We start from the raw sequence: 20,740 nt of genomic DNA on the forward strand, positions 1-20,740 counted from the left end.
CCTGTGACCTAGAAGTGTAGGCCAGATAAACCTGTTTCTTCTCCAAGTTGCTTTTGCTCAGAGTGGTTTTTTTTTTTAAAGATTTATTTATTATTTATATAATATTCTGTCCGCATGTGCACCTTCCCGCCACAAGAAGGCACTAGATCTCCTTACAGATGGTTGTGAGCCACCATGTGGTTGCTGGGAACTGAACTCCATACCTCTGGAAGAGCAGACGGTCCTCTTAACCTCTGAGCCATCTCTCCAGCCCCACCCCACCCCTGTCCCAGCTCAGAGTGTTTTATGACAGCAACAGAAAGGAAGCTAGAACAGACAGATGTAAACTTACAATGATAAAGACAGTGGGTGAGACAGCTTTAGGGGACAAGTCATTGTAAGAGATTTCAGGACCATGGCAGCAGGTGGGAGACTAGAGTCCAGTAGGAGTGCAGGGAGGTGGGGGGGGTGAGGGGGTGGGGGGTGGGGAGTAGGGGGGGGGAACCTCTGTCCCTTGGGATTGTCTGTGTCTGCTGGGCCTGGGCATGTAGAGAAATATATAGCCAAGAAAGGGTAGGATTTTTTTGTTAGCTTTGGGGTTTTTTTTTGGGGGGGGGGAGTGGTTGAGACAGGGTTTCTCTGTATATAATTACACCAGCTGTCCTGGAACTCACTCTGTAGACCAGGTTGGCCTCAAACTCCCCAAAATCCGCCTGCCTCTGTCTCCAGAGTGCTGGGATTAAAGGCCTGTGTCACCATGCCCGGCAAGAAAGGGTAGTTTACCTCCTCTTAGCAGAGCCAGAAAGTCCCAGAATGCCCGGTGAATTAAGAGTCTACCTTAGGTAGCCTGCTTTCCTGCTCTGCACAGACCACCAAAGGATCGCTATTGGCTTTCCAGCGGGGAGGATGCAGACTCCCAGGGGACATGAGTGTCACAGAAGTCCTTCTATGGACGGGAAGAGTAGAAGGAAGGTACCTGGTGGCTGACAGGTGGTGCAGCCGCCAGCTCAGACACTGTACACTTGAGTATGAACTAACAAAGGTTACCGCACATTGGAGGAATGCCTCCAAACCCAGAGTAAAACAAACACATAAAATATCCTCAGGAACCAATGAGAGAAGCAGAAAGGAAGTAAAAATGCATTTCTAAGATTCTGTTAATATACTCATAGAGGGTCAGTAAGAAACTGGAGCCATCAAATAAAACTATATGGAGTGAATCAAAGGAGAAGAAAAAGCCAAGAATACTTAAAAATACACACACAGTTTCAAATTTAATCCAATGGCTCAGTCTTGGAGCCTTGTCACAGCCTGTTCCTGCCTGGATATGGAGACCTCTCACCAGTGTCCAGATCAGCTTGGTGAGAGCTCAGGCTTGGAGCCTTTCTGCCACCTTCTCCAAAATGCCAGTTCAGGCGATAATCAAAGATTGATGTCAATAACTAATGGTGCCAGTTTCGAAGATTCCATTGCTTGGTCCAGGCAGGGTAGCTGGAGAGGAGTGGAGATTGAGGAACGTAACTGTTCTTCCTTAAAACCTGTCACGCCGGGTATGGTGGCGCACACCTGTAATCCCAGCACTCGGGAGGCAGAGGCAGGCAGGTCTCTGTGAGTTCGAGGCCAGCCTGGTCTGCAAAGTGAGTCAAGGACAGCCAGGACTACAAGAGAAATCCTGTCTCAAAACAAAACAAAACAAAACAAAACAAAACAAAAACCCTGTCACAATGAGAGTCCAGGCCCCACCCACACTCCTGCAGCTAGCACGACAGAGGCCACTGAGGGAGAAGGCTTTGGCCATATCTGCCCTACAGGACCTGCCCATGGAGATACTCCCCGGCATGTTTCAGGAGGCCTTCACCTACAGACGTACAAAGATCCTGAAGGCCGCGGTACCTGCCCGGCCCTTCCCATAGGAGCCCTGCCAAAGTCCCTCCACCTGGAGACTTTGAAGGCTCTGCTTAATGGACTAGATTCACTGATTACACAGACAGTTCACCCGAGCAGGTGCAAACGCAGAGTGCTGAGATTGACAAACCTGCACCATGACTTCTGGATCCCATGAAGGTGACTGCTCACCACAGGTCATGACACAGAAGCCACCCGTGGAGGCCTGTCCTGACTCAGGGGTGAAAAAAAAAATATTTGAAGGTGGTAAACTGACCCCAAACTCGTGTGCGGCAAGCTCGACGAATGGGCTACATGCTTGTTGCTGGGGGCCCAGCAGCGAAAAGTTTCCAATCACCTATGTTGTAGAAAGTCCCCGCAGATCTGGGACTCCCCTAACCCCGCTCTCCTGGCAATCTTCAAGACCGTAGATCCAAAGTGCATACAGGAGCTGCAGTGGAATTGTTTGTGGATAGAAAGAACACTTGGCTCCTCTTGGACCTTAACCTGGGGCACATGAAAAAATATTCACACACTCACAGGAGATGATGTCACACATGACAGCAATGTGGATGATTCTGAAGAGCAGGAAGAGAAAATGAGCACGTTGATTTCTCAATCTCCGAAACATCACTGTCTCCAGAATCTCTCTGTAAATGATGTCTCCTTTCTAGAAGGCCACCTGACAGACCACCTCAGTGCCTGGAGAAGCTCCTGGAGACCCTGTCCATCACTCACTGTGACCTCTCATAATCAGACTTGGATTGCCTACCCCATTGTCTGAGTGCTGTATTTTTTAAAAGATGTATTTATTGCATATGATTGCTTTATCTGCAGAAGAGAGCATCAGATAACATTATAGATGGTTGTGAGCCAACACGTGGTTGCTGGGAATTGAACTCAGGACCTCTGGAAGAGCAGGCGGTGCTCTTAACCACTGAGCCACTTCTCCAGCCCCGAGTGCTGTGTTTTTATGTGATTTATTCCTTGAAGTTCTCCTTGAGAGAGTTAGAGATAACCCTGCCAACCCTGGAATTGGTGTGGTGGAGGATGGGGGAACTCTCAGTTCAGGGCACCCCTGCCCACCCTGAGCCAGTGCTCCCAGCTCACCAAGGTCAGTTTCTATGATAATAAACTCTCTCAGCCTGTCCTGAAGCAACTTCCGCACCACACAGCCAAGCGGAGCCAGCTGACCCAGGAGCTGTACCCTACCCCTCTGGAGTGCTATGATGACATGGGTGAACTACTAACACAGAATGGATCAACTTTGCTCTGAGCTCCTGGATATACTCAGGGCAAAAAACACAGCCCAAGATAGTCACTTTTTTTTTTTTAAGATTTATTTATTATTATGTATACAGTGCTCTGCTTGCACGTACTCCTGCCAACCAGAAGAGGGCGCCATATCACATTACAGATGGCTATGAGCCACCATGTGGTTGCTGGGACTTGAACTCAGGACCTTTGGAAGAGCAGGCGGTGCTCTTAACCAGTGAGCCATCTCTCCAGCCCAAGAGTGTCACTTTTTGCTGCGAGCCAATGCTATAACTGTTGCAGGTCCTTTTGTCTGCGACCTGGAGGCCCAACATTGTCTTTTCCGGCACCAAATGGGGTAAGATGGATGCTGGGACTGAGAGATGGAGGCCTAGTATTGGAGACTGACGGACTTATAAGTGCATATACACGGCTGACGTGAGCATGAACATGCCAAGCGCCTCGATGCCTGAGACACACTGGAAAAGCAGGGTCCTTCCCTGAGCTGGTGAATCGATGCTGCCTCTGTGCAGGAAGGATTAACAAGCATGATTGCCTTCTGTAGGATTATCGCAGCTCGGGCCTGTGGCAACAGAAACACCCTTCCGTGAGTAGGCTGTCCCCTTCTGCCGCCTGTATACAATAAATGCTGAGTTTCTGTGTTTCAGGTGTGTCTCCATTACACTCGTTCCTGAAAAAATAAATTAAAAAAAAAGTAATACAATGTTGTGAATGCCAAATTAATCTGCCATGTGAAACTTATTTTTAAACAGATAAAGTAAAGAAGGGGAGAAAAAAGCTGTATATGGGTAATCAGAGATTGCCCTGCCCTGCCTGGTGGAGTAGTTTTCTATCGTTGCACGACAGATCGCCACCAGCTAGGAGTCCAAACAGCATTGTTTCCTTCCTCCCGGTTCTGCCCTTCAGAGTTTGGCCACACTCAGCTGGATTCTGCCTACTAGAACCCAGAGGTGGGCTTTTGTCTGGACATTCTGAGGAAGAATCCACCACCATGCTCCTCTAACTACTAGCAAAATGCAGCTCCTTGGATGTAGGAGTTTTTGTTTTGGTTTTGGTTTGGTTTTTATCTATTTTATCTGTGTTTTTATACCTCTACTTCCCATCCCCACCCTGATTCCTTCCACACTCCAGTGTCAGGTAAGGAGGCGTAGGTGTCTCAGGCTACTTCCTACTGTTTAAGGATGTAGTTCCTTAGAGGCAAGTCCAATCTTTGTCGTCAGGATATCCAGCAGTCCAGCAAACCAGCAATAGCAAACGCAGCAGCAGGGCAAACCAGCAGCCACCAGCAGCCACCAGCAGCCACCGGCAGCCACCGGCAGCCACCGGCAACCACCAGCAGCCGAGGCGGGCAGCAGCAGGGAAAGTAGCAGCTGCCCTCTTCTCTAGAGCACCCCCAGCCCCAGCCCTTCTTTGGGCTCTGGTATTTATTCCCTCTCATAGTCCCCAGAATTAAACTATCTGCAGCTGGCAAAGACCACGCCCCTCTTAGAGCCACGGGAGGCGACTAGTCTGTTGCTGTGGCCAATCTGAAGCAGCCCCATACCCTACACCTGAGATCAAAACAAAAGCATGCTTACATGACTACACTTGGAGGTACGGCCCTGCCACCCTTGCTCACCACGCCGGCTTTGCACACCACCCCTGAGTCTTTGCTGTCAACTGCCGGCCACTCTCAGCTCACCCTCGGAAAGCTCCCTCCTCTGTGGACTACAACAGGATTTAGCAGCTGCAGCTGAGATGTGGGGATATTTAGTCAAACCCAGTAAGTCACCTGAGCCATTTAAATCAAGGCTAAGATTTTTGTCCAGTCAGCAACAGATGCAAAACATGAGGAAGGTTCTGTGTCCTTTGCTGTTTTGAAGAGGGAAGGTCACACACGGAAGAGACCTAAGAGCAGCCTCCAGAGCCAAAAATGCCTGATGAAGCCAGGCGTGGTGGCGCAAACCTTTAATCCCAGCATTTGGGAGGCAGAGGTAGGCGGATGGCTGTGAGTTCGAGGCCAGCCTGGTCTACAAAGTGAGTCCAGGACAGCCAAGGCTACACAGAGAAACCCTGTCTCAAACAAAACAAAAAATGCCTGATGATCATCAGATAGTAAGGAAATGAGGCCCTCTGCCCTTCAATCATAAGGAAGCTTGGAGGTGAATTTTCTAGAAGCTCCAGGAAGAGCCTGGACCAGAGGTCATCTTGATTTCAGGCTTATGACGCTGTGGGATGGGAGGCCAGCTCACTATTCTCGGACTTCTGACCTGTTGAACTCAAGGTAGTAAGCAAGTGTTTTAAGTCACCTAATTGTGGTGACTTACTGTGAAGCCATAGAAACCAAATACCCCAGTGTGCCCTCGGCCTGTCATTCTCAAGTGCATCCTTTGTTGATGTCATAAGAGTCATTCTAGAGCCAGGTGGTGGTGGCTCAGCCTTTAATCCCAGCACTCGGGAGGCAGAGGCAGGCGGATCTCTGAGTTCGAGGCCAGCCTGGTCTACAAAGTGAGTCCAGGACAGCCAAGGCTACACAAAGAAACCCTGTCTCGAAAAACAAAAACAAAACAAAAAAGAGTCATTGTGAGGAAAAACCAAACAGGGATGTTATGCCCATTCCTCAACTTTCCCTCATTCTGTCTCCACTTCTCTAGAAAGTTCCTCACGGCCTCTCTCTATACTAGGTCTGCTGTTGCGTGTACTGAGCTGAACTAGTCATAAGTGCGCAGCAGACCCTCCATCTTTGGAAGGGCATCTGTCTTATATTTCCAGAGAGTCTCAGGCCCTGCCAGAATGGACTGTGGGAATATCTGTTGGAGAAGCTCAGCTACTTGGTGAGGAGGCAGGGATGCTCCCGCCTGAGACTCTGAAAAGCACAGGTTTCCTGACTTCTTGTCTTCCTGTCCTTACCTGTGTGGGGATTTTAAAAACTCTTTTATGTGTACATGATGTGAGTGCTGATGTGTGTGCCACAGTGAGTGTGTGGAAGATGTGTGTGCCACAGTGTGTGGAAGATGTGTGTGCCGCAGTGAGTGTGTGGAAGATGTGTGTGCCGCAGTGAGTGTGTGGAAGATGTGTGTGCCGCAGTGAGTGTGTGGAAGATGTGTGTGCCACAGTGAGTGTGTGGAAGATGTGTGTGCCTCAATGAGTGTGTGGAAGATGTGTGTGCCTCAGTGAGTGTGTGGAAGATGTGTGTGCCTCAGTGAGTGTGTGGAAGATGTGTGTGCCTCAGTGAGTGTGTGGAAGATGTGTGTGCCTCAGTGAGTGTGTGGAAGATGTGTGTGCCTCAGTGAGTGTGTGGAAGATGTGTGTGCCTCAGTGAGTGTGTGGAAGATGTGTGTGCCTCAGTGAGTGTGTGGAAGATGTGTGTGCCTCAGTGAGTGTGTGGAAGATGTGTGTGCCGCAGTGAGTGTGTGGAAGATGTGTGTGCCGCAGTGAGTGTGTGGAAGATGTGCATGCCACAGTATGTGGAAGATGTGTGTGCCGCAGTGAGTGTGTGGAGGATGTGTGTGCCGCAGTGAGTGTGTGGAAGACATGTGTGCCACGGGGAGTGTGTGGAAGTCAAGCAGGCTGAGTGTCCTTACCGTCCAGCTTGAGACAGGCTACCTTTGTTGTTCACTGCTGCCTCTGCCCTGGTCCTTGAGCTCCGGGGGATTCTTCTGTTTTGACCTCCTATCTCCCCATGGAGAGCTGGGATTACAGGTGTGCATGCTGCCTCACCAGACCCCTGTGTAGGTTCTGGGGACTCAGGTCCTCAGCTTTGCATGGTAAAATGCTTTACTTACTGAGCCGTCCCCGAGCCCCTACCTTGAGTGTAGAAACTGACATTTGTAACCGTGAAACACAAAAGGCCAGAGACCTCTTCAGCCTGATCACTGGGATGGGTGTAGGATGTGTTTTGTCTGGGCATGAGCTTGATAATTCCATCACTTTAATGTGTTCTAGTGACTCAGGCAGCTCTGCACTGGAAGAGTCTGGGATAGGCTGAAAAACTAGTGAGATTTTGCCAGCTGCTCCCAGAGAAGGGTTAGGCAGGAATCGTGTGTCTATAAAGACCTGGCAAATCCGCTTATGAAGGTGCATTGTTCAGCTGGAGGGGGCTTTGTTTCCATGATCTGTTACAGGAAGAAGATAAAAAACGAGTACAGGGGACACCGGGAAAAAGTCCAGGTTGTGCCCATAGCACTCAAGAAGAGGACGGTGCAGGCTTGTGTATGCATAGAAGTGACCAGATCTCCAGAGCAAAAGGTAAATGCAGAATGGACCCTGGGCGCCCCTTCGTGGTTACTTTGATAACTACACCTAACACAACCCAGGACACAGCCAGTGCCCAGCCAGTGCCCAGCCAGTGCGCATTGATTTCCCAATGTGAGGACCATTCACTTATTCAGGAAGAACACTTGTGTGGTTAAAGAAAAAAAAATTTGTATGAATGCATCTGTTTGGTGTTGTGTGTCTGTGTGCCTTTGTGTTTGGTGTATGCGGCTGTTCTCAAATACAAGTATGAACGTACTATTAATGTATGTACCTTGAGAGTACGTGAATTGGGTGTGCAAATATGCCCTAGGTGCTAGTATGCAAGCATGGATTTGTGTCTGCTAGTGCCAAACCCTGAATGTGTATGTTGTATCTGTTGGTATGATCTTTCGTGTGCTTATGTCTCAGTGCATGTGTTAATGTAACTTCTTGGGGCTTGGCTTTCTTTTCTGTTACACATTGAAATAGTTAAGCTCCATAATCTTATTGTTTGTTTAAAGTTTGCTCTTGGATGCAGGCCTACTCTGGAATAACTAGCAGATGCAAAAAGCATCCATTATGTATTTTTGCAATTAGCCAAAAACCCAGAAACTTTTCTTAAATAACAGACACAATTCTGTGGGTTGCTTATTGCTGGGACCCACCTCCTAGCCAGCTTGCCTTGGGCCCAGCCCCAACATAGGCCAAGCCAGAGAGGGTTTTCAAAATGTCCCAAGTGAGATGGAAAAACCCATTAAGGGTTAGAGAATAGAACTCAAGGGAGTTTACAGGGAGAAAAGGAGAGAGAGGAGGAGGAGGTGCTGGGCTGAGCAGGGAGAAGACTGGGAGGAGGAGACGCAGATAAACAGGAGGGCAGCCTCCAAAATCCAAAGTGCTTTGTGGGACTGGCTCACATAGCCTAAGAGTCACACAGCTTTCGGCTCTGTGCTCAGTCACATAACCACAGGCCGCTGTCGGCACTCAGTAACCTCTCACGAAAGGCTTTCTAGGGCACTTACCTTTTCACACAGGGGCCTTCACTCCTGCTATCAGGAGGCTCACCCACATCCTTCGTTACTGTCTTGTTTGTTTGTTTGTTTTTGTTTTTTTTAGTGCTATTTCTCTATGGAAGCACACAGTTCCTCTTCTCCATTACAAAGCTACCTCCTAACCACTAGGAGCAGTCCTCCCAGCAGCCTTTGCTGAGCAGTTGCCCCTGGAAAGCAGAAAGAGAAGCCAAAGGACCATCTCAGCATTTGGGCTCTTATAAGAAGGCACAAATCCCCCAGGATGCCCTGACCCTTCCCTCCATCTCTACGGCTAAAGAACTCCTGTGTCCTGGGTCTCAAGATGGCCTGAGAATATATCTGGGGTTCCAGGTGGACCTCAGACTCAACCACAACTCAAACATGATGGCTACTGAACCACAGAATCTCAGGGCTGGAAGACTGTTTGCATGTATCTAGGGTAGGGGACTTATGAACTTCAGAAGCCCAACTCGCTGTTGGAAACTCTTACCTTAGGTCTTCCACACACTGCTTCCCCACCCTAACTCTGCCCTCAAGCACTGCTCAACACACCTACTCCACCTCCCTTCAGAGTCTGGGGTCCTTTGCGCTCTCCCAGCCTTTCAAGGTCATATAAACTGTAAGATAAAAGGAGCCATCTGACATCCCTTTGACAACTCCTCTGAGAAGACATGGGGACCCTCTCAGAGTGCTGTCCCCTCAGTCCTGGAGCTTCTGGAATGGCAGACAAGGCAACTACTTCCTTTGTGAGCTTTCATTTTGTGCCTACCAACTATCAATCCTCTCACAGTAAGCACCTGTTCTGCACTAAGCACAGTGGATAGACTCGGTCTCTTGCCCACAAAGCTGCCCGGCTGTCAGTATCCTGGGTACTTTTAGTATAGAGTTTCTTAGAGTACCAGCATCACCTAAAAGTTTGTAAGGAATAATAATTCTAATGTGCTGGTAACCCCAGTGCCAGAGGGCACAGAGACTAGTGGATCCCTGGGCTCAGTGGTAGCCAGTCTAGCCTACTTGGTGAGTTCTAGGCCAATGGGAGAGCTCTCTCAAAAAGCAAGGTAGGCAGCACCTGAAGAGATGATGCCTGTCCTTTGTCCTTCGCACACATGCACCTGCATACACACTCATACACACATTCATACACAGAGGGAGGGAGCGGGAGAGGGAGAGACAGACAGACAGACAGACAGACAGACAGACAGACAGACAGAGTCAGAGAGAGACAGAGACAGAAAGACGAGAGAGAGAGAGAGAGAGAGGGAGGGAGAGGGAGGGAGGGAGGGAGGGAGGGAGAGAGAGAGAGGAGAGAGCGACAGACAGACAGACAGACAGACAGAGTCAGAGAGAGACAGAGACAGAAAAACGAGAGAGAGAGAAAGAGAGGGAGGGAGAGGAGGGAGGGAGGGAGAGAGAGAGAGAGAGAGAGAGAGAGAGAGAGAGAGAGAGAGAGAGAGAGGAGAGAGACAAAGTATTTTTGACCATACACTAGATTGACTGGCTCACAGGCAGGGTGGGCTGCATTCTGGGTTTGACCAGAGCTCACAAAGATTCTGTTTGGTTTCTCTTCAGATCATATAAATCTTTCGCCTTTTACAAAGATTCTGTTTGAGAACTACTGGTTGGATTCATGCAAGGAACCTTTAAAATTAAATTAGATTTCCTGGAGGTGGAGCCGGAGGCATTGGCTGTGTTTTAAGCATGGTTTAAAATACATAAATCCAATAAACGCTCATGAAGTCCTGCTGCACAGTAACGACAGTCCTGGAGCATCATGGGATGACTACTTCGCCTTTCCAAGTCCTCAACTGAATGGTGGTAGAAACAGCATGCTGATGCCAGAGGACGACTCAGGCGAGCAGAGCCCTCAGCCTAGCTCTGGTTCTGACTGTCTGGAGGGCCTTGAGGACACTTCTTTCTTCTGTTACACAGACCCTTAGTAAGATCTGTGTTGGGGGATGGTCTGATGTATTTTGATGCTAATTACTGCTTGCTATCTCTGTGACCCACCTTTTGCTTAATAAAAAAAAAACCATCCTACCTGGTCAGGGCAAATGAGATAGGTAGGGCTAAGAGAGAGGGGAATTCTGGGAAGAAGAAAGACCTGAAGGGAAGAGAGGAAGGCTGCCATGGGTTAGATGGAGGAGAAGCACATGGCAGGTTTGGATGGAGAATCCGGCCCAGATGAAGAACATTAGCAAGTTTTTGGGATTATGGACGAGAGTATTGGAAGCAGATGGCATGGGATTGAGACAAGGATCCCATGCTTGCCCCACTATGGGAAGTAGTTTAGAGGATTGATATCTGCCCTGCCCCAGGTTAACTAAGGCTATCTTAAAATATAACAGTGTCTGTGTCTTAATTGATTGCTAGCCAGGCCTACAGGTAATATAGATAATTAAAAGAGAGAGAGAGGGAGGGAGAGAGTGAGAGAGAGAGAGAGAGAGAGAGAGAGAGAGAGAGAGAGAGAGAGAGAGAGAGAGAGAGATCTGCACTTATCCCCATCCCTGTCAGTAAGAGAATATGGAAAAAATATAACTCCATCTTTTAAAGCATCTTTCCATACTCAACAAGATTTGGGGTTTTGGAGCTGGCTAAATGGCTCCACTGATAAAGTCACTAGCTGCCAACCTAACAATTTGAATTCTTTCCCTAGGACCCACACAACAGAAGTAGGGTAACAGCTCCCACAGGTTGTTCTCTGGCCACCATTGTGCATAATAGTGCTCATCCCAGCCAATAACTTATTAATTAAGTAATTTAAAGGTTTAGACAAAGAAAAGAATCACAATGCTTGGATGTTGGAGAGATGGCTCTGTGGTTAAGATGGCTCTTCCAATTGACATGAGTTCAGTTCCCAGCACCCACTTTGGGTAGCTCACAACTCTGCAACTCCAGCTCCTGGGGCTCTCACACTCTCTCTGGCCTTCTTGGGCACCTGCACACATGTAGCATACACACACACACACACACACACACACACTTTTAAATTAAAAGAAGCGCCAGCTGGACATGGTGGTGTATGCCTCTATAATCCCAATAATCAGGACACAGAGACAGGGGGATCATTGTAAGTTTGAAGCTAGCCTGGTCTACACACAAGCCCCAGACAAGCCAGGACTCCATGGCAAAATACAGTCTCAAAACAAAACAACAAAAGCAATACAAAACAAATGAAAGGACTTGAGAGAGAGCTCAGCAGCTGAAAGTACTTGCCACCAAGCCTGACGACCCGAGTTTATTCAGCAGGACCGACATAGTGAACTGACTCCCACAAGTTGCCCTCTGACCTCCACATATATACTATGGAGTGAGCATGCCCCACCCATAAATTTAGTGCAATAAAAACAACAAAAATACCACAATGTCCAACTGAAAGAGAGCGCAGACTGCATGTATGCCAGTTGATGCTCGCCTAGTTCCAATAAATATAGTCATTTTTAAAGCCCTGAGGATACACTGTAATTTTATAAGGTTTCAAGCAGATATTTTTACTAAGTGGTTTTGAATCTAAAATGTAAACCAGAACTTTGCCTTTGTATGACAGAGATTTATTTTTTCCATGTCCTAACACAACAATAGTGAAACAGAGGTACAATGGGTCAAAACAAAGCTAGGGCCAAGGAAAAGGCCACGAAAACCTGACGACCAGCATTCAATCACTAGAACCCATATAAAAGTAGAGAGAACTGACTCTACAAAGCCGTCCTGACTTCTACATGCACACTGTGACGAGCTCACAGACACACAGATACAGACACACAGACACAGACACACACAGACACACACAGACACACACACACAATATGCTTAAAAAAAAAATAAAAAGAACTAGCATGGATCTCTGCCAGAATGGAGTTTTCAGGTCATATTCCCTTTTCTTTTTAACCTCAGAGTCACATTTCAAATCTGTGTGGCATGTATGTTAAAAGCAGAGTGAGCTGGTGCTGTCCAAAGCCCCCTCCCTTTCTACCCCTACTGCCTCATGTTCAACCGCTCCCAACCTTCAGGGCCAAAGACAATAAAGGCTTCCAGGCTCTGAAGTTCAGAGACATACTTTGGAGCTACAGCACCTGCCAACGTTTTCTCTTTTCTGTGTCTTCTATCCAACATGTTTTTATTGAGGACTGACTGTGTATTTCTTTGCAACAAATACTTATTGAGAGCCCACTATGCTCTTGGGCTCTGAAAAACAAGGACTTATAAACTCATGTATGTTTAGACAGTTATTTTGTGTTTTTTGTTTTGTTTTGTTTTTAAAGATTTATTTATTATGTACGCAGTGTTCTGCCTGCATGTACACTTGCATGACAGAAGAGGGCACCAGATCTCATTGTAGATGGTTGTGAGCCACCATGTGGTTGCTGGGATTTGAACTCAGGACCTTTGGAGGAGCAGCCAGTGTTCTTAACCTCGGAGCCATTGCTCCAGTCCTGATTATTTTGGTTTTTGAGGCAAGGTCTCATCATGTAGCCTTAGCTGGCATGGAATTCACTATGTAGACCAGGCTGGCCTAGAACTCACAGAGATCCACCCACCTCTGCCTCCCTGGGGCTGGGACTAAGGCATGTACCACCATGTCTGGCCATAGAAGCTGATGGTTTTGGTTGTATAAACATATGGGATTTTCAAAGAATAAAAATGCCAGCTTAAAAAAATAAAGTGAAAGACTGGTGGCTTTATTCTTCTGGCTCTTAAATCTAGCCTAAAGTCAATAATAAGGGAAAAAAAAGGGGGGGCGGGGTTGCATCTTATTGTGAAACATAAAAAAGAAAACAATAAACTGGACCTCATCTCACAACACAAGAGATGTGAGGTCTTCTTGGGGCCAACAAGATAGCTCAGCAGGCAAAGGCAATTGTCTCCAAGAATGATCTGAGTTTAATTCCGGGATTCCAGCACAGGTTAGAAGGATACACTGGACTTCCACAGTTGTCCTCAGACTTCTACATGTGCTGTGCCATTTGTGTGTGCGTGCACCACACAATTAAATAAAAATGTAATAACTTTTGTTGATTCTTTGTGAGTTTCACACCATACACCCTAGTCCCGCTCATCTCCCTGTCCCCTAATACTTGGCTTCCACTTTCACAACCTCGCCCCAAAATAAACACATACACACACACACACCCCAAAGCATAGGAAACATCTTGTCATGGGAGTTGAGTGTGTCAGTGTGTCCCACAGTGCACCCCCTCTGTCCATACATCTTCACTTGCCAATGTTCATTGCAATGGTCTGCTTCGAGGTCTCTGGCTTCTGTGCCACCATCAATACTGGATCCTCACTAGGCCTCCACCTGGTTATCCTGCTGTTGCCATGTATCGTGGAGGTCGTGCAGCTTTGGATTAGCAGGACCAGCCCTTTCATGTGCCCCGACAGTCCATAGGTCATGTAGATTTTGAGGTGGGGCAACTTAAAGCCCTGGATCTGGGCTAGGCCATCCAATGCTGCCATCAGCAGGAAGCAGGCTCAGCTTTCTTCATCTCATGCCCTTGGGCCAGCTCACCCACTCCCTAGCCTCCATAGCCAGCTCCACAGTGCTTCCCAGCTGAAACACAAGGCCAGCTCCCCTACCCTCATTCCCTCAGGCTGGCTCACCCTGACCCCTGCCACCAGGGCCAGGGCCACTGTGCTGCTCAGGTGAGACCCAGGGGCCCTGCTCTCCTGAGTGCTGAGAGGTGGGGCCAGCTCTCCAGAGTGCCCCACCCAGTGAAGGGCAGGGCCAGCTCTGCATAGTCCCTAGATATCCACTTGGTCCTAGGCAGATGCCGAAGCCTGTCCCCATGGTCTCTGGGGTGTAATATGAGCCACAGATCAACACCTCTCCCTCTCACTGCATAGACACGGACCCAGACATGGCCCTCAGTGGCAACACAGGCCAGGACTTCACCATGGCCTCAGGCAGTGAGTGGAGCTGGCAACTCACAACAGGGTATTCTTCTCCTCCTCCCACGTGTCTCCAGCTGCGCTTCCCTTCACACTGCTCAAACTGTTCTGCCTCTCTCGCCCATCTGCCCAGCACACACTTGCACACGATAGTGGCTCCCGTTGTAGGTGGACCACACAGCTGGCAGATAACCTGCTCTGCCTGCTTCTCTGTAGAGTGGTGGCAACTAGATCTGCAGTGTAATAATAAAAGAAGAGAGGAGGAGAGAGAAGGAAGGGAAGGACAGGAAGGAAGGAAGGAAGGAAGGAAGGAAGGAAGGAAGGAAGGAAGGAAGGAACTAAGGAGCCAGCCATGGTGGCACAGGTTTATGATCCCAGCAGCACTCAGGAGGTAGAGGCAGGAGGATCAGAATGTGAAAGGCATTCTCAGTGCTACATAGGCATTTGAGGCTGGCTTTTAAAGATCCTGCCAATCAATCAATCAATGGAAAATGAAGGAAGAATCTTAGGGATATGCATTGCCTGGTTGTAGATGGACAGCAGGTAGAGAGATGGGAAGCAGCCTGGATGAGGCTCAAGGTGAAGGTACCAGGTGAACCCCAGTTCCAAACCAACTACTGCTTATAAAGCATGTTAGGCAATTAGCTTGCACTCGTTGGGCCTCGCTTTAATCATCCATGCAAAAGGAAAATACTTCCAAAGTGCCTCAGAATTGCTAGGAAAACAAAATGAGACCACAGAAATAAAAGCCTGCCAGCATTAAAAGCATATATTGGCTGCGTGTGGTGGCTTACACTTGTAAACCCAGCACACAGGAGGTTGAGGCAGGGAGGGGAACTACAGCATGTGGGGTCAGCCTGGGATACAGTGAGCTCCAGGCCAGGCGAGGCTACAGAGTAAGAGTTTTATTTTATTTTATTTTATTGTTTTTTTGAGATTGGGTTTCTCTGTGTAACACACCCCTGGATGTTCTGGACTGGCTTGCCTGCCTCTGCCTCCAGAGTGCTGGGATTAAAGGCAGGTGCCACCGTGCCCGGCTAAGAGACTTTATTTTTTAACACAAAAGGCTAGGGAGATTGGCTCAAAGATAAAGACTGAGGATGCATTCAGAGCCTTAGAACCTGTATAAAAACCAGGCATGGTGACTGCCTATACTCAGGGGACAGAGACAGATGAGATCCCTGGGGCAAGCTCTGGGTTCAGCAAGAGACCTCACCTCAGTAAGTAGATTGAGAAAAACACATCAACTTTCCACCTCCATACACGCGTGCATATACACATGTACAAGTATCCTCATACATATGAACCCATCACACATGGACATGAGTAAGCCATACACATGCATATGGGAAAAAATCATTTCACTCAAAGTGTGGTTAAGAAACCACTACCTGAGCTTCTCTGGTAAACTTGTAGTGACTGAGTAGAGTTCATGGTTGTATCTTTGTCCCGATGGCCTTTTTTTTTTTTTTTTTTTTTAAATAATGGCAGGCCGGTTTTTGTAACATGAAAATTTTGGTGCTATTACTATCCTTTGGAATCAAGCCACAGGATCGGCACCCCTGAAAATTGACTTGTGGGTGAAGCTAACTAAACTTAAAAGGGGACACCTTCCACGAATGTTATTAGGCTGTGGTAATGATTCTTATACATATGTCACTATTACTTTACCAATTAGTTTATGTACATTTGGTCACGTAAGGCAGTGACTTACCTCTAGTTAACTACTTGAAATCAAACTAAAAAATACCCATTTAAAAAAATGACTCAAAACACTAAAGAGAAATGAAGATAGATGGTGTTAAGAGGAAGTACATTCCTGAACTGATTTCTGTCAACAAAACACCCCGGGGAGGAGTGTGAATGTGGTCTGTGGTCACGAACATTCGGGATACAAGAAGAAGTGGTGTTTGATGAGTTCCGATGGAGAGAACAAGCCAGCCCCAGCAAGGGCCCTACTGTAAGTACAGTGGAGTAAAATCTCACTCATTGCCCCATGCATTCCATGGCCCAGATTCTGTATTTTTCCATTAGCACACCACAGCAACGGCCTCAACTCAAGCCCAAGGCCAGTATTTACCTTCCTTTCTGAAAGAGCATTTATCCAACCTAAGTAAGGGCTCTAAGCAGAGGAAGGGAAATACTTTGCTCAGCCATGCTGGATATGATACCCGACACATCCTGACACTACCTGAGATCTGGAGTTTTGAAGTAGCTGGTTTTTTTCTTTAGTCTGTGGCTGTATTGCTCAAGTTGTCGTCTGGGGCTCATGCGAGCTTTTCCTCTTGCCTCAGTATCCCAAGTAGCCAGGTTGATAGGCACCTGTCCTAGCCAGGCCTCTAGCAGAAGCTGCTGTTTCAATTGGTCGATGTATTACCTTAGTTCTTGTGTGCTGGAAATTGAACCCATGGCTTGATTACAGTAAACGAATGCTTCACCACAGAGCTTTGTCATTCTGAAGTGGAAATACTTTCCCCCTATCTAAAGGCTAGCTTTCTCCCTTCTAAGTCATGTAAACAGTGTGATCACTTAGACCACCGTCCCAAGTGAGGAGAGGGCAATGACAGTATCTACTACGTTCTTGGTAAGAACAGCCTGACACCATGGGGCCAACTTGCCAAGTTCTGGCAGCTTGTAAAAAACGCTTCTTTATAAAGCTTATACACAACTCAGGGTGAACCAGCGCATGGACCTTTGTGCTTTCTCTGTGTCTTTTAAATACCAATTGCTGAACCTAGCCAACAGCCTTGCCCTCTGGCCCTGAAATTCTTCAGAGCTGGGCAATTGGCAGGTTCAACTCGTCCTTACAGGGATGCAAGGGTTTAGAACTTCCAACACAATTTAACGAATTGGAAGTTCATCTTAAAGAGTCAGGTGATGGTGTACCCCTTTTGTCTCAGCACTTACTTGGGAGGCAGAGGCAGAGGCAGGCAGGTCTCTAAAATGGAGGCCAGAAGAGTATTTCCAAAGCTGACAAACATGGTTTTAAAAAAGATAATTCTTAGCTGGGCAGTGCCTTGAATCCTCACACTCGGGAGGCAGAGGTAGGCAGATCTGAGTTCAAGCGGCCAGCCTGGTCTACAGAACGCCTCTATTCACACATGGAGGACAAACCAGGCACTAGATCCCTCAGAGCGGGATTCCAAACTCATGAGCCCACTACAGGCTAGAATGTGGCAATGTATTTGATAACCTACCTAGAAAGGCGTCATGGAGTTCAGACTTAAGTGGCTCTAATGTGCCTGTCAGGCAGGAATCTGTAAAAGCCTGAGCCTGGTTAACTCTAGCCTAAAATTCAACTTGAGTTTTCCTGTCTCCCCACAACAGAAAAAGTGGTGAAATACAGGATTTGGAGAATAGCCATCATTATGACATCATCATCATAACAACTGCACCTATGTCTAACCCTGGCTTCGCAGATGAAAGAGTAAAAGGGGCGTGTGCTTAGGACTGTTGTTTCCCGTTCTCTTTGAATAAGCTTCCTTTTATTAAAAAGTACTAGAACTAAGGATTAGCTGAAGATACAGAAGTGTTAAGAGATAACTGAACTTGGCGCTGGAGAGATGGCTCAGAGGTTAAGATGGCTGCTCTTCCAAGGGTCCTGAGTTCAGTTCCCAGTGGCCACATGGTGGCTCACAGCCATCTATAATGAGATCTGGCGCCCTCTTCTGGCCTGCAGGTGTTGCACGGAGGCAGAACACTATATAAAATAGACAGACAGACAGACAGACAACTGAACTAAGGAGAGTAACTGAAGCAGCCTGGTGGTACACACCTATGATCCCAGCACAGACGAGGCTGAAGCAAGAGGAGGGTGAGTTTGAGATTAGCTTGAAGTACACAGTTAGAACCTCTCACAAAAAAACAGAAGCAAAAAAACCCCAAAATTAATTAGACGGTATCTGAAGATCCGTATCAGTAGGCAAAAAAGCAGAAGACAAAGAATATGCTGTGGGTTGTGCCACTAACACCCACTTAAAGATGAAGAGCCAAACCTTCAAGGAAGGAATGCTAACTTTGTATGACGTAATCTTCCAATACCATTATCTCCAGGTACCCGTTCAACGACAGCATACACCGAAATGATCTGGCCACAGCCGGTCCACAGGAAGCCCACATTTGGAGACATTCCCTTCCAAGAGACAAGCAAGGAACGTCACCACAGCTGGTCAAACAGGCTACATGTGCTCTGCCCAAATCAGCTCCTAAAGAAACAGGGCTGTACATGCTGTTTAGGTCCAGACGCCAGATACAAGGCAGAGCAGAAAACTCCTGTGTCTTGAACCCTGCTTTTGCTGAGGACTCGTGTGTTAAATATACAGTTTCATCTTCAGTACACTTAAAGAGAACAGAAATCAGAACCAGCAAAGACAGCAAAGGCATCGGCACATTTATTGGGATTATTTACTAAGTAATTTGTATACACCCAACATCAGCACACAGAAATGACATTAACTTTTAAGATATAGCAAAACTCAAAGTCCTTCAAGAACTGCAAAGCATCTCAGTCCTGTATCTGTGAACAATGGAATGTCTAAACTAACAAGATGAGATGCATCCCAATCCACTCCAAAGCTAAATATTGCTAACATATTTTTCTACTTAAAAAGCAAACAAGAAAGTGCTCATAATTTAGAAATTACCATTTTTTGTTTGTTTGCAAACGCCAGAGAGGTACTTTGATGAGGCAAAACACCGAGTCCCCTCAAAACCTGAAGGGTGTTCTTAGAGTCGTCAGTAACATTTACATTCTCAGCTGGCAGATTTCTTCACTTGCACGAACAACAAGTCTCACAACAGTCTGTACTTGATTCATTTCAACAAAGCTTCTGCTCCACTGATTGAAATACTACACAAAATTCCTAGAACCAGGACAGACTCAAGTAAGTTTTGGTGGCCAATACTCTATAGTGTGAAGGGAAACCTTCTTTTTTAATGACAGGTTGAAATTTGTCTCATTAAGTAAGAGAAATTTTTTTTTTTGACACTAAGAACACTTTGAAGTGTATTTTTTTCCTTTTTTTACAGTAAGTGATTTTTTGTTTTGTTTTGTTTTTTTCAAGACAGGGTTTCTCTGTTAGCTTTGGCTGTCCTGGAGTTGCTCTGTAGACCAGGCTGGCCTCGAACTCACAGTGATCCACCTGCTTCTGCCTCCCGAGTGCTGGAATTAAAGGCGTGCACTACCATACCTGGCTAGAAAGAGAATTTTTTAAGACACATAGAAATGTATTATAAGCCAGGTGGTGGTGACACACACCTTTAATCCCAACACTGGGCAGAGGCAGGAGGATCTTTGCGAGTTTGAGGCCATCCTGGTCCTCAGAGTCCGTCCAGGAAAGCCAGGGCTACACAGATAAACCCTGTCTTGGAAAAGAAAGAAAGAAAGGGAGGAAGAAAGAAAGGAAGGAAGGAAAGAGAAATGTATTATAAAAAAATCCATTAACTTGCTCTTGCTATTCTTAATAAACTTAAATATAAAATCTAATTATACAAAGCCTGTGTTCTATTTAACCCTGTGTACCATACAGTTTAAGTCCTGAACATGAGGAACATTGAAAGAAATCTCTCTATTAAGAATTGTAGGCCAGGCGTGGTGGTGCACGCCTTTAATCCCAGCACTCGGGAGGCAGAGGCAGGCGGATCGCTGTGAGTTCGAGGCCAGCCTGGTCTACAAAGTGAGTCCAGGACAGTCAAGGCTACACAGAGAGACCCTGTCTCGAAAAAACAAAAAAAAAAAAAAAAAAAAAAAAAAAAGAAGAATTGTAGATATAGGCTCAAGAGATGGCTCCCTCACAGGGGAAGAGCATTTGCTGCTCTTACAGAGCACCTGGGTTGTTCCAAGCACCTACATGGCAGCTCAGGGTTTTCTGTAACTCTAATGGCAAGGGATCTAACACCTTCTGACTTTTGTGGTACCAGGAATGCACACAGTACACAAACATATAGGCAGGCAAAACACTCACAAAGCATTTTATTTTTTTAAAAGAACCCTTGGGTACCACTCAGCTTTAGGGATAGAAGATAAATAACAAAGGAAAAAAAAAGAAAACTTTCTTTCTCTTTTTTTCTCGAGACAGAGTCTCTCTGTGTAGCCTTGGCTGTCCTGGACTCGCTTTGTAGACCAGGCTGGTCTCAAACTCACAGCGACCCACCTGCCTCTGCCTCTCTAGTGCTAGGATTAAAGGCGTGCGCCACCACACCCAGCTGAATTTTTAATTTCTTAAGATTTATTTATTTATGCATATGAATGCTCTATCTGCAGAGCACCTGTGAGACAGAAGAGGGTATGAGATCCCATTATAGATGGCTGTGAGCCCCCGTGTGGTTTCTGGGATTGAACTCAGGACCACAGGAAAAGCAGCCAGTGCTCTTAACTGCTGAGCCATCTCTCTGGCCCCAAATTTTTAATTTTTTAAAGAAAGAAAATCATTTGAACTCTCAAACTTTATTTTAAAAAAGCAGGCAGGAAGGGA

At 46.8% G+C, this 20,740-nt stretch overlaps 3 long non-coding RNA genes across 5 annotated transcripts; 2 read left to right on the forward strand and 1 right to left on the reverse strand.

The window, feature by feature from the left end:
• Positions 1 to 1,210: 1,210 nt before the first annotated feature.
• On the reverse strand, positions 1,211 to 17,591 carry LOC311599292. The gene is made up of 3 exons (XR_014779855.1): positions 17,465 to 17,591; positions 16,459 to 16,659; positions 1,211 to 3,808 (listed from the first exon to the last, which is right to left on the reverse strand). It is a non-coding gene; the product is annotated as an uncharacterized lncRNA (long non-coding RNA).
• LOC311599291 lies at positions 5,468 to 10,702 on the forward strand. Of its 3 annotated transcripts, none has more exons than XR_014779852.1 (4): positions 5,468 to 5,625; positions 7,242 to 7,365; positions 8,467 to 9,170; positions 9,951 to 10,702. It is a non-coding gene; the product is annotated as an uncharacterized lncRNA (long non-coding RNA). The 3 variants fall into 3 exon arrangements; XR_014779853.1 differs by lacking the exon at positions 5,468 to 5,625 and adding an exon at positions 5,654 to 5,951; XR_014779854.1 differs by lacking the exon at positions 5,468 to 5,625 and adding an exon at positions 5,655 to 5,951 and having other exon boundaries at positions 8,467 to 9,127.
• A 452-nt stretch (positions 17,592 to 18,043) lies between the features above and the next one.
• LOC311600116 lies at positions 18,044 to 20,676 on the forward strand. The gene is made up of 2 exons (XR_014780153.1): positions 18,044 to 19,850; positions 20,034 to 20,676. It is a non-coding gene; the product is annotated as an uncharacterized lncRNA (long non-coding RNA).
• Positions 20,677 to 20,740: the final 64 nt, after the last annotated feature.

Source organism: Acomys minous (assembly GCF_964271855.1).
Source record: "Acomys minous genome assembly, chromosome: 6".
Lineage (NCBI taxonomy): Eukaryota > Metazoa > Chordata > Mammalia > Rodentia > Muridae > Acomys > Acomys minous.